Source organism: Myodes glareolus, chromosome 24 (assembly GCF_982192425.1).
Source record: "Myodes glareolus chromosome 24, mMyoGla1.1, whole genome shotgun sequence".
Classification (NCBI taxonomy): Eukaryota; Metazoa; Chordata; class Mammalia; order Rodentia; family Cricetidae; genus Myodes; species Myodes glareolus.
In genome coordinates, this window is record NC_142049.1 from 36,974,414 (window position 1) to 36,994,060 (window position 19,647).

The following is a 19,647-nucleotide window of genomic DNA, read 5'->3' on the forward strand; positions in this document are numbered from 1 at the left end:
GGATTCAACCCAGGGAGTGGTTTGCCGACAGAATGCTTTGTTCTAGGGTATGAGCCTTACTTGTCTTGTTTTTGTAACAGAATATTTAACTAAGACTGTAGCCTGTAATCTTTCAAATGGTCTTTTCATTTCTTTGTATCATGTTAATGCAGTTTTTTTTCTAAAATCTTATTCCTACCTTTTGGGGTTGAGGTATTTAAGCAAATGGAAATTAAACATGGGTGATTTTCAGTATTAACTGGAACTCCCTCCTGATACTATCCTATGTTTTTGTTTTATTATCTTCCCTCACGTCTTTGTTCTGTCTACTTATTATTCTAATTCCAATGCCCCTATCCCAGTAAATATTGTATCCTCACAGAATACACCAGTCAGAACTTGACCATAATTCTAAATTTCCTTTAGGTACCCATAAGATCATCATTACCCCTAATTAGCAGGAAGTAGTCTAAAAAACTACACCAACATTCCCCCAAAATGGATTATGGATGTTGGTCTTTGTTTAGAGTGCTGATTTCAAGTTGTTCTGGATAATGGAGGAAACTAAACAAAGGAGATTAGATTCAGAGTTCTTATTTTGAAGAGAAAAAAAAAGAGAAGTACTGTGAGATAATGCTTTTGTACACTGTAAAAATTTGCCACTTGTATTGGTTTAATAAAATATTGATTGATCAGTAGTCAGGCAGAAAGTATAGGCAAAGCAACCACACTAGGAGAACTCTGGGAAGACGAAAGGTTCAGTCTACAGTCGCCATTCAGATGCAGAGGAAGCAAGATGAGAATGCCTCACTGATAAAAAGTAAAAGCCTTGTAACTAACTTAGACAAGAGTTATAGGTTAATTTAACTTGTAAGTGCTAGTTAATAATGGGGTTGAGATAATAGGCCAACCAATTTACAATTAATATAAACCTCTGTGTATTTTGTTCAGATGGAATGACTGCCAGAAACAGGCAGGACAGAAACGTCTCTCTACATACGAGTCTTAACTAGTGCAATAAGAGAAGTGAAGGAGATAAAGGCAATAGAAATAGAGAAGGGTAAACTCAAAGTATCATTATTTGAATATGATATAATTAATTATAAACAAAAATTTATAAATATACCACCAAATACCTATTACTGCTGACAAGTACATTCAGAAAAGGGGCAGGATCAAAAATTAATAAACAAAAATAAGTAGTTTTTTACACAGTAAACATGCTGAGAAAGAACTCATAAATATGTATTCACACTTACATATTTAAAGGCCACAGTTAAAATTAAATAAACTGAAAAAGTAAATTTAAGAAACCAGAGCCCAATCCATGGTTATTGATTACCTGGGTTATTATTTATAAAAATGACCATCCTACCAAAAGCAACTAACTGATTTGTGTTAATGTAATGTCCATCAAAATCCCAGCAAAAACCATCACATAATTTGAAAAACAGAAATTGTAAATTTGTGTGGAAATACAAAAGACTTGCTGTAGCAAGAAATATCTACTGTCCTATATTTCAAGTTATACCATAGAGCTAAAGTAATAAAAACAATATGGTATTGGCATAAAAACCAAGAGACCTAGAATTGAACCAACATGACTGGTTAAAAAAATTATATTAAAAAATTCCTAATGATATTCTCTTATACTCATAGATTGTTGCCCAGACCAATCATTACCAGAAAAGCTTCACTCAGCAGCTAATAGATACAGATGCAGAGACCCAGATCCAAACATTAGGCAGACCTTGGAGAATCCTGTGGAAGAGGGTGAGAAAGGATTATACAAGGTAGAACAGTCAAGGACATCACACAAAAACCCATAGAATCCAATAACCTGGGATCATCGGAACTCAGGGAGACTTAGTTGAAAATTAGGGTGCCTGCATGGGACTGACCTGAACCTATGTTGTGTACTTTAGTCTTTGTTTGGAACTCCTGGCAGAGGGAGCAAGTTCTGACTCTGTTGCCTGCTTTTGGAACCCTTTCCTCTTACTGGGTTGCCTGGTCCAGGCTTAATATGAGTGGATGTCCCTAGTCTTACAGCAATTTAATATGCCATGACTGACTGATATGCATGGCAGATGACTTTTCTGAAGAGGAAGGAGGAGTACTGGATCGGTGGGTAGGAGAGGTTGGGACTAGGAAATGGGAGCAGAGAAGGTAGAAAGGGGAAACTGTAGTCAGGCTGGAGAAAATTAATTAATTCATAAAAAACCCAAACACACAGATCAACGGAATAGAATTGAGAACTCACATATAAGCCCATACAAACATAATAATCTTATTGCCCACAAATCTTAAAAAGGTTTTAAATAAATGCCGCTGATTAAATGCACAACTACATTTATAAGGGTAATGTTAAATTTTTATCTCTCATCTTTCACAAATTCAACTACATATGGATTGAGGACTGAAATTTAATACCTAATGCCTTGAATATAATAGAGGAGAAAGCAGGGGATATACTTAAACTCACTGACACAGGAAATGACTTTCTGAACAGAACAGTGATATTACAGGCATTAATAAATAAAACTCAAAAAGTTTCTGTACAGCAAAGGACACTATCATTCAATTGAAAAGACAGCCTTTGGGTTGGAAAAAAAATAATATTTATGAGGTATACATCTGATAGGTTTTAAAATAGAGAAAGCAGTTCTAAAACTAAATATTAAGGAAAACAAACCACCCAGTTGGTGGTAGTACATGTCTTTAATCTCAGCACTTGGGGATGGGCAGAGGCAGGTCCATCTCTGAGTTCAAGACCAGTATTGTCTACAGACTGAGTTCCAGGACAGCTAGGGCTACACAGAGTAATCCTGTCTTGAAAACAAAACAAAACGAAACAAAACAACACAAGCAAAAAATAAACAAAACCTCTTAAACAAAAACATCATCAACAGCAACAGAATACAATTAAAAAGTGGACTATGAATGCATAATTACATATCCACACATGCGCACGCACACACACACATGCACTTCTAACAGTTGTTGGTGGTAAAAGTGATCAGAAGGGTTAGCATATATAAGGGTTTGGGAGAAGGAAAAAGAATGGAGAAATATAATTAAATCATTCTTAAAAACTATAGAATTTAAAAAGGTAGGCCAGTAAACTAAATTCTCAAAAGATAAAATACAAATGACTGAGAAATATTTTAAAATTCAATATTTCTAGCTCTCAGGGGTACAAGTTAAAACTAAACTTTTTTCCTGTGCACAGGCACAGGGAAAGAGGGACCCTGGTAGGAATGCAAACTGATGCATTCACTATGGAAATTAATGTGGAAGTTATAAAATAAGTTAAAAGTAGGTTTGTCATATGATCCAGTTATAACATTCTTGACCATGTGACCAAAAGAACCTATATCATACTATTGAGATACCTGCTATCCATGTTCTTGGTTTTATATTCACAATAGCTGGGATATGAAAACTGTTTACATATCCATTGTTTACGTAATGAATATTAAACATTTGGTATATTTATATAATATAGTGTTTATCAACTCATAATAAATTAAAAATATGAAACTCACAGGTCAATGAATGGAACTGAAAACAATTATTCTGAAAAAGGTAACAATAACCCCAAAAGATAAAATTTGATATGTTTTCTCTTATTTGTGGGTACAGTTTTTGGATTTTCTGCAATGTATTTTCCATTTTGAAAAAAATCAAAGGTATGGAAATTAGTAAGTGGCAATGCATTTCAAGAGAGGAATGATAGATCACAGTGCTATAAATGATTAAAGGAGAATAATGGTACGTGAAGAGCTTGATGAGACTAGTATGAGTGAGTTTTCCCAGTTAGTGCTCTATGTGAACTCTCTTATTACACACACAGAACTGTGTGTAGGTTTGATTTCCTACTCTCATAGGCGCTTCTACCCAATGTAATGGCATTCACCTAAGCAATATTCAAAATCCTCAAAAACATGAGGAGGATGAACACTATTAAATTTGTTTATGAGGCTAACATTATTATGGTAGAAAATTAAGGTACATGTGAACACCCCTAATCAATGCAGTTATAAAACCCATAACCGAAAGAGAAACACGATTTAACAAAGTAAAGACAGGATGATTGGGCGTGAACTAGGAGGGTCAATTTGTAAGGCGGGAATAAATTAGCATGTATTTTATCAATAAATTAAGAAGAATTAAAGCCCAAATAAATTATATTGACAATTTTAAAGAAAGAAATGAATATATGTCTTCAACACACATTTCACTAATGAAGTAACTTGCCAGTTACCAAGGAAAAATTATGGTGCATAGACTTCATTTCATTTTCTTGCTTACTACCAGTTGCTAATACCAACATTCTACTATAATCTTTCTAGGTATGTGTTCTTTAATAACAAAATCTACCATTTATGTGTGTATGTATGTACATATGTAAGAATGTATATTTATTATCTGCCTGGGCACCCATCTATATGTGGCTTTAAAGATTTAAAAACAATATTAGGTATCATTTCCCAGGTAATATTGGTCTTATTTTTGTGTTAGGGTCATGTGATAGCCTAGACTTCACCTAATAGGGTAGGCTGGCTTGGAAATTAGCTCCAGAGATCTGGCTGTCTCAATGTGCCCTACTGGATTACAGGTTCAACCTATCTTACCTTGGTGTTTTGTATTATTTTTGGAGATTGAACCGAGGGCTTCATGTTTGCATGGCTAACATTTTAGCAACTGAAGCAACTATTCAGCTCCTATTTATACTGTGTTTTAAATTTGAGTCACAAATCCATAGCATCTGCTGTAAGACTGTGAACTCTATGACAAGAAAGATTCAACCACGAAATTTCAACAGTGTGATCACTTATAAATACCAGAACATTGACAACACCAATTTATATATTAACATGTATGGGACAAATCTCACAGGGCCCGATCCCTAGGTGAACATATACAAGCAATCGTTGACTTCTGAAAGGGGGAGAACCAGTTTTCTTGGTGATGAACACCTAGTTGCTTATTTAAGATCAAGGGGTTAGTCTTGAAATATCAGACATATAAGAACAATTGAGTGGACTCAGAAAGTTATATTTATGTGTGTGTGTTTTACATGGAGTTAGTTGACCACGTTGGGTGCCACTCTGTAACAGGAGGAGTGGGCTGCTTGTCCTCTCAGTCACCCAAAATAATCACACAGAAACTGTATTAATTAAAACACTGTTTGCCCATTAGCTCTAGCCTCCTATTGGCTAACTCTCACATCTTGATTTAACCCATTTCTATTAATTTGTGTTCACCACAAGGTCGTGGCTTATCGGGAGAGATTTAGCATGTCTGACCTGGTGTCTCCATGGCGGCTCTCTTGACTCTGCGTTCTTCCTCCCAGAATTTAGTTTTGTCTTCTCTGCCTACCTAAGTTCTACCCTATCAGGCCAAGCAGTTTCTTTATTGATTAACCAATGAAACCAACACATAAACAGAAGGACCTCCTACACCAGTAAACATGTATTTTGTGACAAAAGTAACAGAAGAGATGATCTGAGAGGGAGTGGGAATCATTGGATGAATGGAAGAGAGAGACAGAATAATGGAGATGGTATAGATAAAATTCTCAAAAATAAAAAGCAATAAAATACCATAAAGTTGGGTAAAATAACGATCCTTATAAAAATGACAAAATTGGAATATCTACCTTAAGCTATAAATAGAATAAGTCTGAAATAGGAAAACTTAAAATCAGAGATAGTAGATGTATAGCTAGCTAGCAACATTGATGAAAAAATGGATGCATAGGTGAGAGATAATTTTAAAATTCTGGAAAATGTAGATGTTATCTCACCTTAAAATGATCTGAATTTGTTCATCATTCTTCTAGAGAAGCTGAAAGATCTAGTTCCAGGACAGGCTCCAAAACTACAGAGAAACCCTGTCTTGAAAAACCAAAACAAATTATAATTATTACTTATTACAGCTATATAATCATTACCAGAATTGATAATTGGATTACACCCATAAATATGTAAGATATATAATGAAAGACTTTGATAGCATTTTGTTTTCCATCGAATTGTCAGAGGCTTCTCATATTCCAACCAATGGTGGTCAATTGCACTGAACATGCTGATTAGAGCAAAATGAAACCTTTCAATGTTTCTCACAGATTTTCACCAACAGCATAACCATAATTTCCCAGTTACATTTTTTGATCAAAGTGCTTCTTTAAAGCCATGACTTTGCTGCATTTCCTTTAAAATATAATTCAACTTAACAGGATCATTCTTGTAAGATCATATTTAAAACTCTAAGAAATATTCAAAGATAAGAAATAAATTCATTAGTTTCTGGTTTCACACTGAATTCCTTTCTTCACTTGTACCCAGCACTGTGGCCTGTAATGCAGTTTATATCCAAATCTGAATTTGTTTGCTGTACAACGCTATAATTTTTAGAGCGGTTTTAACCACAATAAAACAATGTTATCACTATTAATATCACAATATTAACAATATTTAAAAGGCTATTATATAAGCATGCAGGGAAATATGTTCACAGGTAACATCACATTCCCCAGGATTCCCATGTATCCCCTCCAACATACCATAATGTCCATCCATCATCATGTCATTTTTATTTTGATAAGCCATTAAGTATGATGACCACTGCACATATGTGTATGGGTTCTGTCACATCCACTGACCCTTGGGAAACTGAGAAAAACAATGGTTCTTTCTATTCTAGGTGTTTTGACAGTAGCTCCTCAGTAAGGTGCCTATTGTTTTTTGGAGATCATCTATCTCATATATACTGGGAATTGGCTCAGTTCCATTTACAATATTTATATATTTATTTGAAGTAAAGTCTTAATAGGCAGCTGTGTTGGAGTGTAACTACTGTGTAGCCTGGGGAGGCTTCAAAGTCTTGATCATCCTGCTTCAGCTTCCCAGGGGCCTGGATTAAAGTCATCCATGAAGTTAGTGGTATCTTCATATTTGTATAAATACAGATGCTCAAATTATGACCAAACACATATTTTTTAAATCTTACTAGCATTGTGTCTATAGAAATAAGTCCATAAATGTAAGGGTAATTTTAGTAACATTTACTTAATGCTCATTGACCATTGAGACACAACATGCCCAAGAAAATAAAAGGGGGGAATCTATAAAAACCACATGGGTACATTTGAAAAAGAAGATCAAAATCTCTACTAGCTGTGAAGATTGCCTAACGCAGCACAGCAGGCCATGGATGTCCTCGCTTCTTTAGACACAGGGAGTAGCTTCTGTGGCGGCCAGAGGAAGTGTACAGCACCCATTTCTCAAAGAAACTATAGTCATCTACTACTCTAGTTTTCTAGAATACAGAAAAGCGGAAACATGGAGTGTCTGCCATGCCATGCAAACAGAGGCTACATAAATCCCTGATGTTCAGCTCCACTCTTTCAATGTCATCCAGGGTAATGAGTCTGCTGCTAACCACACTGTTTCGACTTGTGCAAACCCACTCGGTTTCCCTTGAGACCCGGCAAGGGAGCAGTCACAAGGAGTAGCTGCTGTAGCCAGAGTAAATTCACTGTAGTCACCATTCCCTGGCCGTGGTAGCACATTTCTTGGTGCCGATTGTGCCCTGTTCTGTGCTTTATTGCAATACGTGGGGTAGAGCGGTACGGGGCATGACAATCTGTCATCTCAAACTTCGCTGCGGTGAGCAGACTATCACCACTACTGTGCTGCATCCAGGTTGGTAACCTCTCTGGAGAAATGACAGCGTCTGCAAACAGTGTTACTGGAATGGGTCACCACTCCCTTGCATTTGCAACATATTATTTTAAAGTCCTAAATCTAAATACAACGTTGAAATGAAGAGCAGAACACAATGGCATAAAGAAAGGAGACGTGGCCCCCATGGACTTATCTGTCAGAGGATGCCTGAAAGAAAATGCTGCATCCATTCGCACATCTTATCAACTCCAACCCAGGGAGGGGATCAGAGCGAGTAATGCAGATGACACATCCAAACAAAATATTTCTCGAACAATCAATGATACAATGCTTGTTGTGTCCAGACAGCTTCACAAAAATAAAAGAAATGAAGACAAGGAAGCTTGTTTGCAACGCTCAAACTAGACTGCCTTACAAGTTCAGAGGAAAAATGTTTGTTACTCCATACCACTGTGTAGACAGCTTGCCCATATATGACAGATACGCCTCATTTCCACACAGTGGACTGCTGCAGGTGCATCCACTCACGTCTCATAGCCCAGTGGAACATAAACACACATGTGTTCTCTCTCTCTCTCTCTCTCTCTCTCTCTCTCTCTCTCTCTCTTGCATTCTGATCACAATTCTTTCTTACAGCCACTTTGGAAACTCCCTTCCTTTATTTTAACTATCATAGCATCAGAACTTATTCTTGCCTTCTTCTCTAACCATCACAAACTGGCAGGTCCAAACCCCACTATGGTCTATTAGACACCCCTGCCCCACCCCTGTGTGTTTATTTGTATGCTACCTTTCACCTGCTTTCATCCTCTCACATCCTTTAGCATCAGGCACACACTGAATTTATCTTTCCCAGACTGCTACATTTGTGTAGCATCCCCATATTACCACAATTGTTCATTTTTGATCCGTCATTGCCGCCCTTCCCCCCCCACACTGATAATCCACCATAACTGCCTCAGATTTTAAATACAAATATGCACTCAAAAAGAGACTTGAGCTAACTGGACAGGGCAGATTGAGGTAGCAAGGGGAAGGGTACCGCACAACCAATGCAAGAAAGGGAAGGACAAAAAAACCCAGGTCCTGTTCTGATAGCTTTCTGATCTGATTCTTCAAAGAATTTAGATCTATACAACGATGTTCTAATCCATACAGACTCACAATAATTAATGTGCAAAATTACTGTCCACCTATGGTAGATACAACAGGGCCCAGAGGGAGCTGACCTTGGTTGCTGCATTGTCTTGTGGACCATTCCTCAGGTGGATGCGACAGGCATCTTGGCTGCCTCTCCTCTGCACAGGACCTGCTGCTGCACTGACTTGAATCATCACACTCCCAACCCCCACCCTGTGCTAGTGAGCTAGCACAATGCTGCAATCACGCATGCGCGCACGTTTGCCAGACTGCAGGGGCTCAAGAATCTTTTCTGAACCTAATGACATAATATAGGCAACCATGAGCTTTAAGATTTCTTATTGCTAGTGTTGTAATGGAGTGCATTTATAACCCCCTGTATAAATTGCCCAGAAACAAATTCAAGGTGGTATTGGGGGTAATATGGACTACATAATCTTAATAATATTCACTGTTATCTCTCTACATACAGTAGAGAAAGGGTGCTTATTAATATGTCACCCAAACTAGAGGAGGTACAAAAACACTAGACACTTGAAACCTGGCGGAAGAGGATATTTTGATGATTAAAAGATGCTGCATTAAAAACATTCTGAAGTCATCAGGTTTTCCTTGATATATGCCTTTCAATATGTTCAGAAAATTGAAAATGTTACTATGAAAATAATAATTGCAGTTTTAATTAAAATTCAAATAGAAAAATTCCTTACTCGTTGTGCTGGGTAGTTTTATGGCAACTTGAGAGAAGCTACAGTCATCCGAGAGGAGGTAATCTCATTTGAGAAAATGCCTCTATAAGAACCTGCTATAGGCAAGCCTATAGCACATTTTTCAAAATTAGCGATTGATGGACCCAGTCTGTTGCAGGTGGTGCCATTCCTAAGACTGGTTGTCCTGAGTTCTATGAGAGGCAAGTCAGTAAGTGGCACCCCTCATTGACCTCTGTATTAGCTTCTGTCTCCAGGTTCCTGCCCTGTTTCAGTTCTCATCCTGACTTCCTTCAATAATGAAGAGCGATATGAAAGTGTAAGCCAAATAAACCCTTTTTTCTCCAAGTTACTTTGCTTATCACGCTTCATCATAGCAATGGTAACCCAAAATAAGACACTAATGTATTTAAAAATACTTGCTTGGATATACATTTTTTCTTTCCTTCTTTCTTTACTTACTATTGAGACAGGGTCTTTTTTATTTATTTTAATTTATTAGATTTTTTAAAAATACCAATTCAAGTTCCCATTCCCTCCACACACCCCCTCACCCCACCCCCTTCCCATCCTCAGAGAGGGTAAGGCACATTGCTTTTTGGAAGATCCAAGGCTCTCCCTACTATGTCTAGGCTAAGCAGGGTTACATTCAAAGAGCATAGGAACCCCAAAAGCTAATATATGCAGTAGGAATAAACCCTGGTGCCACTGCCAGTAGCCCCTCAGTCTGCCCCAGCAATTCAACTGTATTTTTTTCTTGGAATCAAAGTAATCTGTTCATTTTATTTATTTATTTTTATTAATTTATAAAATTTTCCACTTCCGCCCCTCCTCCCAATACCCTCCCATTCCCCCTAATCCCTCTCCTCCTCCCTCTCCAGTTCTAAGAGCAGTCAGGGTTTCCTGCCCTGTGGGAAGTTCAAGTTCCTCCCCTCTCCCTCCAGGTCTAGGAAGGTGAGCATCCAAAAAGACTAGGATCCCAAAAAGCCAGTGCATGCAGAGGAAACAAGTCCCAGTGCCATTATCAATGGCTTGAACTGGCCTTGGCCCATAACCATACTGATGAATATTTTGCATATCACCATAGAACCTTCATCTGGAGATGGATGGAGATAGAGACAGAGACCCACATTGGAGCACTGGACTTAACTCCCTAGGTCCAAATGAGAAGAAGAAGGAGGGAGAACATGAGCAAGGAAGTCAGGATCAGAGGGAACCTTCATCCGACGATGGATGGAGATTGAGACAGAGACCCACATTGGAGCACTGGACTGAGCCCCCAAGGTTCAACTGTATTTTTGTATTAAAAAGAACACCAGTGAGAAGGTTTAGTATAGATAAATTCACTTGTTACCAAGACTGACAACCGGAGTCTGGTTTGTAACGAATACACACAAGCACACACATAACACACAAGCATACACACACTAACATTTTTAATATAATTTATTTTATTTTTTTTAAAAAGAAAGAAAACACTATCTTATTTAATTTTGCCTACCAATCCCAGTTCCCACTCCTTCCCTCCTCCCATTCCCTCCACTTCCACCCCCACCCCACCTCCATCCACTCCTCAGAGAGGGTGAGGCACATTGCTTTGGGGAAGGTCCAAGGCTCTCTCTACTGTATTTAGACTGAACAAATACAAAAAAAAAAAACCATCAAAAATTAATGGTTCCCAAAAAGCCAGTACAAGCAGTAGGGATAGATTCCAGTGCCACTGCCAGTGGCCCTGCAGTCTGCTCCAGCCATACAAATGTCATCCACATTCAGTGGTCCCATTCTGGTTCCTTCCCAGTCCAGCTGGTGTTGGTGAGTTCCTATTAGCTCAGGTGAACTGTTTCAGTGCGTGTACCCATCATGGTCTTGATCTCTTTGATCATCTTCTCACTCCTCCCACTCTTCAACTGAACTTTGGGAGCTCAGTCCAGTACTCCACTGTGGGTCTCTGCCTCTGTTACCATAAGTTGCTGGATGAAGGTTCTATGGTGATATTTAAGATATTCATCAGTCTGACTACATGGCAAATCAAGATTGGGCCCCCTCTCTTCTATTGCTTAGTGTCTTAGCTAGGGTCATCCTTGTGGATTCCTAGGAATTTCTTTAGAGCCAGGTTTCTACTAACCCTATAATGGCTCCCTTAATCAAGATATCTCTTTCCTTACTCTCATCTCTGTCTTTCCTCCATCTCGACTATCCTATTCCCTCAAGTTCTCCTCATCCCTCCCCTTCTTCTCTCTTCCTCTTCCCCTTCTACCTTCCCTTCTTCTCCTGTCCTCGAGACGAATATGGTATGTACTCATTTATAAGTGGATACTATCTATAAACAAAGGACATAGAGCCTATAGTTCATGATCCCAGAAAAGTTATGTAATAAGGTAAACCCAAAGCAAAACACATATAGCTCCACCTGGAAATTGGAAATAGACAAGATCACCTGACAAAATTGAGACAAGGTCTTTCAGCGAAGCCCTGGCTGGCCTGGGAATTCACATTGTAGACCAGGCTTTTTTTTTTAATGGACAGTGATCTACCATCTTTTACTCACTGAGTGCTGGGATTAAATGCATGTATCACTACAATTGGCTAGATTTATTATTTTTAATTATGCATATGTGTGTATTTCTCTCTCTTTCTCTGTATGTTTGCGCAGAAGTGTCAGTGGAGCCCAGAAGCATTGGATAACCCCAAAAGCTGGAGTTACAGCAGTTGTGCGATGCCTGATGTGGTGCCTGGAACCAAACTCTTGTGCTCTGGCAGAACAGTAGTTGCTCTTAACAGCTGAACAATCTTTTGATCTCTCTGATTCACTTTAAAGTCTTGGCAAATTGGATCCATACCAAAATATGTAAACATCAAACAAACAAAAACAAGACAATTTTCTATCTGTTAAGATTGTATACATTGCATCTTCCCAATAAATATAAAGATATTATTGGCCTAACAATATCCATATCTGGAGATTGAGGATTATATGGGAAGGGAAATTGCGATCCATGATCACTGGATTGAGAAAAATGGACATTTTCAAGCAATACTAAAAGAGAAGAAAATAGAACTTGACTTAGCAATATCCTATATGATGAAATCTTATAAACTATAAACTTAAAATATTGTATGCTTAAAATGTTTTTGTTAATGTTTTTAATGCTTTCTGTATACACACAATATATTTTTATCATATCATTCCTTATTAACTCCCCAACACATACAAGACCCTCCAAACAATCTCACTCTGTTATCCTATCCAACACCATGAATGTCATTATCGCCTCTTTCATCAACTCCTTATGTCTAGTTAATGCTGACCCATGCACATGAGTTTGAGGCCATTCATTCACACAAATAGTTACGTTCCCCCAGAGAAATGTGAATGAAAATGAATGCACAATATACCCAAATTATGAGATACATTTGTAGTATTAAGTGCCTCCATAAAGAACCTGGAGAAATCTCATATTAGCAGCTTAAAAGCATACCTGGAAGCTCTAAACCAAAAAGAAGCTAGAGAACTCAAGAGTAGTAGAGAAATAATCAAACTGAGGACTGAAATGAACAAGATGGAAACAAAGAGAACAATACAAAGAATCAGTGAAACAGGGAGTTGGTTCTCTGAGAAACCAAGAAGATGGATAAGCCCTTCCAAACCAACTCCATGAAATCTGTAATAACTAAAGAACTGTATCTTCTATTAGGTTTCTGTTGCCTTGAGGGTAGTGGTGGCACATGCCTTTAATCCCAGTACTTAAGAGGCAGGTGGATCTCTGTGAGTTTGAGGCCAGCCTGGTCTCCAAGAGCAAGTTCCAGAACAGCTAGGGCTGTTACACAGAGAAACCCTGTCTTGAAAAAACTAAAAAAAAAGTCAGATTTCTGTTGCTTTAATAATGCACCCAATGTTGTTATTACTTCTATCTTAAATGTCTTTATTTTAGAATCAGTTTATAAAAACAAGATAGACTGAGATTTGCATAGGAGATAAATACTCTACATCAGGGATATAGAGGGACATATTTATACGAGTAATCTGAATTTCATAAAATAATGGCTATTATCAACAGCAGGCAAATTTATTCTGTATTTTGTTCTGATCATGATTATGAATATTAACTTTTGTATTGCATACTAAACTGAACACAGTATTATGCATGTGTGTGTATGTGAGATAGATACACACACAAAGAGAGAAAGAGACAGAAAGAGAGAGAGAAAGAAAGAGAGAAAGAGAGAGAGGTACTGTGAACTGGATAAGAAAGGGTTAACGACCTGGAAACCGCCTTGATGCCCCTCAACCAAACAATGGATAAAGAAAATGTGGTATAAATATACAACGGAGTATTACTCAATGGTAAAAAAAAATGACATCTTGAATTTTCAGACAAATGAATGGATCTAGAAAAAAAATACCATGTGAGGAAGCCAAGACAGAGAAAGACAAATATAACATGTACTCACTCATAAGTGGCTTTTAGAAATAAAGCAAAAAAAATACAAAACACAATTATAGAGAACTTAGACAACAAAGAGATCCTAAGAGAGAAATACATGGATCTACACAGAAAGGAGAAAAAAGACAAGCTCTCCTGAGTAAATTGGGAACATGGGGGAGTACAGAAGGGGAGAGGAGAGGAAGGGAATGGAGTGGAGAAAAATGTATAGCTCAACATAAACAATAAAAAAGAAAGACAGTGTGATAAAAGAAGAAAGGGTTAAAGAGACTGCAGGGTTCAGAAGAAGGCAGGGAGCTGTTACAGGTGAAATCAAAAGCCCTAAATGGGACCAGATAAAACGTTTCACAAACTTCGAGGTGGGCATAAAGCTGCTCCAAGTTACAAAGATACCAAATACAAAATTTGCTCTGTCTAACAGTCAGTCAGTTTTAAGTGGACTTCATGTTACAGAGAGGAGAAAGTGTAAGTGTCAGGGCTGGAATCCAGGAAACAGTGGTGTGCAGATTATTTTTTTTCCCAATTTAACACAAATTGGGTCATCTGTGCAGAGGGAACCTCACTTGAGGAAATGACTGCATCAGATGAACCTGTAGGCAAGTCTGTGGGTGTTTTTTCTTGATTGATGGTTGATGTGGAAGGACTCGGGCCACTGCATTGCGCCTCCTCTAGGTAGCTCCTACTGGGTTCTGTACAAGCTGAACAAGGCATGTAGAACAAGCAAGGAAGCAGAGTTCCATGGTCTCTGCCTTAAATCCTGTTTCCAAGTTCCTGCCTCAGAGATGAACTATAATGAAAAAGTAAAAACCAAATAAACCTTTCCTCTCAAGCTGGTTTTTGTTAGTGTGTTATCAAGACAACAGAAAACAAGTTAATACAAGATGCAGCTCTTTAGTTGTGGTAGTTTTCATGTAGATGGGTTGTGATTATCAAGCTTTTGCCATTTCACAGTCTTGAGTTATTCCTTCCGGTACAGTTTCAGAGGCTGTGGAGAATTCTGCTTCTCACAGTCCTGATATTTTAGATGTATGTGATATGCTCTTGATTTACCTAAAGTCTTTGACTGGTCATTGTTGTTTAGATGAATAATTGGTTTATCAGTCTGTGCGTTGTGGGAAAGGATGCACAGGGAGTAAATGTTTACATGTAAAAACATGATGTAGCCACATATTGCCTCAGCCTTTACATACTACAGTTTTGTAAAAACGTACTCATTAAAGGGGAAGGGACAGTGTAAAAGACATGGTTTTGTGTAGTATGGAGTAACTTATAGACAGGCACAACCCTGATCTCCACAAAAGACTCTGATCACATTTGCATATGCCAGATCTGTTTTTCTGGAAAAAGTAGAACAAGATACCACATAGTATTTTAACAACCATCAAGAAAAAAAAAGAGGTCACGAATTAGATAGAAAGCAAGGAGAGGCATATGAGGGGTGTTGGAGGGAGACAGGTGAAGGAGGAAATGATGTAATTATGTTATAATCTTCAAAAGAAAAGAGAAAAAGAAGATGTAAAATGAGAGTTTCTAAGGGTGAGGTGAGCAAGCTGCCTCAGCAGGGAAGAAGAGCTGTGGTACAGGCCTGGCACCCTGCATTCCCTCCCTGAAGACACGGGAGAGAAGAGAAGAATCAATTTCACAGTTTCCCTCTGGCCTTCACATGTGCACAGATACATCCAACCACATGTAAATTCCAAAAACGCATATATTAACAATACCAGCAAAGTTCAACAAGTGTGTTTCTAGTGAATTTAACCACCAACGCACACACGTAAGGGGACAAAAGAATGAATTTCACAAATGCACCTCTGGCCTTTCTATGTTTGCTGAAGCATACCCACATCTATTCAAACACAACTCTACACACATATGTAAAACAATAATAGCAGTAACAACAAGGGTAAACATCCAAAAGGGTTTCTACAGGAATAAATATTGATGAGTTCTCTGAATGAGTACTGGGTTTTCTGAATTTGGTTGTTTTATGCCAGTTTAAAGAAAATGACTCTTTTCATTAATATTGACAGTACAGGGTCTGGGGAGATAGCTCATTCAATAAATTCCTTTCCTGACGAGTATGCAGACTGGAGTTTGAGTCCTCAGGGACCATGAGAAACAGTTGGAGACAGCATGTGCCTGTAATTCCAGAAATAGGATAGGAAAAAACAGCAAAATTTTGGAACTCACTGGCTAGGCTAGCCAAATCAGCAAGGGTTGGGTTCGGTGAGAGAATTTGTCTCAAAAATCCAGATGGTACGCATAGGACTGGAGATGGAGGTTAAGGGAGGTTTCCTTTGACTTAGCTATACCTAGGTCTTCCTAAGCATTTACTATTAATCAGATGACTAAGGAAGCCTTGGGCCTCTTTGTTAGCTGGCTATCCTCACTATGCAGGATCACCACAAAGTGAACAACAGACACACTGCTTTCTCTCCCTAGGAATCCTTGAAGGCAAGTGGTAATAATAATTCTAAGTTTCCATTTATTGATTGTTTGGGTGTGTGCACTGACCTGTGACAAAAGGTGTGGGGCTGAGGACAACTTGTGGAACTCTTTGTAGGTTATGGCAATTGGATTCAGTTTTTAAAAATTACCAGCAAGTAGGATAACTGCTAAGCCGACTCACCAGTCCCAGAATTCAGTTATAAATAAAGGACTTGAACAATGAAAGTATATCTGATGAAGAAAAAGTTTATGAGGCTCCCAAACAGGTAGAAGAAGTTATAAATGAAACAATCGTCCTATAATCAGAGGCAAGTAAAGAAAACGGCACATTTTAGTCAAGGTTTCTATTGCTACGAAAAACATTATGACTACAGGCAAGTCTGAGAAGAATGGGTTTGCTTTGCTTACACTTCCATATCAGTTCATCAGCAAAGGAAGTCCAGGCAGGAACTGAAGTCAGGCAGGGACCTGGAGGCAGGAGCTGATGCAGAGAGCAAAGAGAACAAAGAAGAGCTCTGTTTACTCCTGGCTTTCTCAGCCTGCTTTCATACAGAAGCTGGGGTAACCATTTCAGGGAAAGCACCACCCTAGATGGGTTGTACCCTCGCCCATCAATCCCTAATTAAGAAAATGCTCTACAGGCTTGCCTACAGTCAGATCTTAAAAGGAATTTTCCCGGTTTAGATTTCTTCATCTCAGATGAATTTAACCTGTGTCAAGTTTAGATAAAATTAGCCTGCAACAGTGCAGAAATATGTGAAGTTTCTCTACACACAGGAGAAATTCATGTCACCCTAGGGTAACTGACAGCAAAATCTGTGGAGGAAAGTCTTGTGATAGAATGCATTCATGGACTTTTCACTCTGAATTATTAACATAGTCTGTGGTGAAGAATCTCAGAAGAGGCTTGGCAGTGGCAGCACATGTCTTGAATTCCAGCACTGGGGAGGCAGAAACAGGTGAATCTCAAGTTTAAGTCCAGCCTAGTCTCCAGAGTAAGTTCCAGAACAGTCAGGGCAACAAAGACCCTACCCCTCACCTGCAAAAAATAGTCAAAGTTGAGACTATCTAACTGTTAAAAACAGCAGGCTTATACACCCAAAATCATGAAAGAAAAGTTCATTGTGCTCCTTGAATGTAAGGCATAGAGACAGTAGAAAGAAAATATTTTATAAAACGTTAAATTTGGGAACTAGTGAAATTTTTCATAGGTTGCTTCCAGATCTACCTACCTGAACCTATAATGTGAAAACAGAGAAAATAGAGAACTGAATTTCCCCAAGACCAATCATGTACCCTCTCTTCTCTTCTCCTCTTCTCTCCCCTCCTCTCCTATTTCCTTTTATCTTCCGCTTAAACTCTCTCTTTCATTTTGTTATTAATTGCATTATTCTTGTTGTGCAAAAACACCTTGACCAACGTGACTTATAGAAGAAACCATTCTGTTTGTTTCAGACAGCATCTGTGGAAGAGAGGAGGTAGTAAGTAGCAGACGGCTCGAACAGCTGCTAATAGCTTACACCTCAAACTAAAAACAGGAAGAAGACAGAGCTAACTTGAAATACCATGAGTTTTTAGACAGCTCGGAGCCTATCTCCAGTGATAGTTTCTCTCCAGCAATACCACGTCCCCTCGACTTCCCCAAACAGCTGTCAACTAGTGGTCAAGTGTCTGAATACCTGAGACTAATAGGGACATCTCATTCAAACTACCACGTTCCACTCCTTGGCTCTTGTATTCTCACAGCTATATCATAATGTAAAATGTATTTAATCCATCCTCAAAAGTTCTCTTAAGCAGGGCTGTGGTGCCAACACACCGTTAATCCAAGGCAGAGGTAAGCAGATCTCTGAGTTCAAGTCTAACCCAGTCCACAGAGCAAATTCAAAGAGAGCCAAGACTGCATAGAGAATGCAAAAAAACCAAAAAGTGATCTTTGTAGGATTTCAAAAAAAAAAACCACCCAATAATATTGTTTAAAAGTCCACAGTCTCTTCTGTGACTCAAGGCAATTCCTTTTGAAATGATCTCACACTAGCCTGAAATATGCTGTTGATGACCTTGAGCAGCTTCTTCTTCTGTTTCTATCTACTGAATGCTGTGGACACTAGTGTGCACCATTTATGTGTATTCAGTCCTAAGAATTAAACTCAAATCTTTGTGCAGAATAGGCAAGAACTTTAACAAAGGTACAATATCACCCATCTCCCCATATGCTTTCTTCTAAATCACACATTTAGTAAGGATCCTGGCAACTTGGTCTAGCAAAACTCTCCTATAATAGATGTCAGATTAACTTTTTCACCCTTCACCATTTCTCAAGTGATATCAGATCACCCTGAAAATTTTCTTGACCAAATTTCTTACAGGTTAATAATTTTACTTTCACTGAAATATCTACCCTGGTCCTTGACATAAATAATTTTTTGACTCGGTAGACTTAAACTTTCTCCCCATATGAACAACCTGGTTGCTGAGATCTCTATTTATCTGTCATTGCTACTAACTTGGAATGTTCTCAGGAGAAGGCCTTTGGAAGGAGTGTTGATATAAAGCACTTGTAGTATCTTCTGAGACTATGTATTATTCAACAGAGTCAAGACACTATGCCAAGATCCACCTTTCTACAATGCATATTATACATATTCTGATGTTCTGATCTACCAGAACTTAAATTTTTCATGAAATACTTCAAAAATAACACACATTTAGTTGAGAAACTAAAACTAATTGCTACTTGGTGCATTATGGAAAGACCATATGACCATTTATGTTTGTGTACGTGGTGTAGAAATTGCCTCTGTGTCTTAGTCAGAGTTTCTCTCGCTGTTACAAAACACCATGAACCAAAACAAAGTTGGAAGGAAAGGGCTTACATTTCAGCATTGTTGTTCATCACTGATGGAAGTCAGGACAGGAGTGCAAACAGGGTGGGATCCTGGAGGCAGGAGCTAATGAAGAGGCGACAGAGTGGAGCTGCTTACTACTCAGTTCACCTGCTAATAGAACCCAGGACCAGCAGCCTAGGGATGGCACACCCACTATGGACTGGGATCCCTTCCTTTGATTGCTAAATGAGAAAATGCCTGAGAGTTGGATTGCATCCAGGCATTTCTTTCTTCAACTGAGACTCCTTCCTCTGACAACTCTAGCTTGTGTCAAGTTCACACACAAGACCACCCAGTACACTCTGTAATTACAAAGGTTTTAAAAATTAAATTATAGAATTCAAAATTA

At 38.4% G+C, this 19,647-nt stretch overlaps 1 long non-coding RNA gene across 1 annotated transcript in view; it reads right to left on the minus strand.

The window, feature by feature from the left end:
* The window catches only part of LOC146889936 (uncharacterized), a 61,419-nt gene that overhangs the window by 14,104 nt on the left and 27,668 nt on the right, over positions 1-19,647 (minus strand). The window contains exons 2-3 of the long non-coding RNA XR_014999464.2: positions 5,789-5,879; positions 1,663-1,740 (exon numbers count right to left, since the gene is read on the minus strand). This is a non-coding gene — a long non-coding RNA (uncharacterized LOC146889936). The remainder of the gene's footprint in view (positions 1-1,662; positions 1,741-5,788; positions 5,880-19,647) is intronic.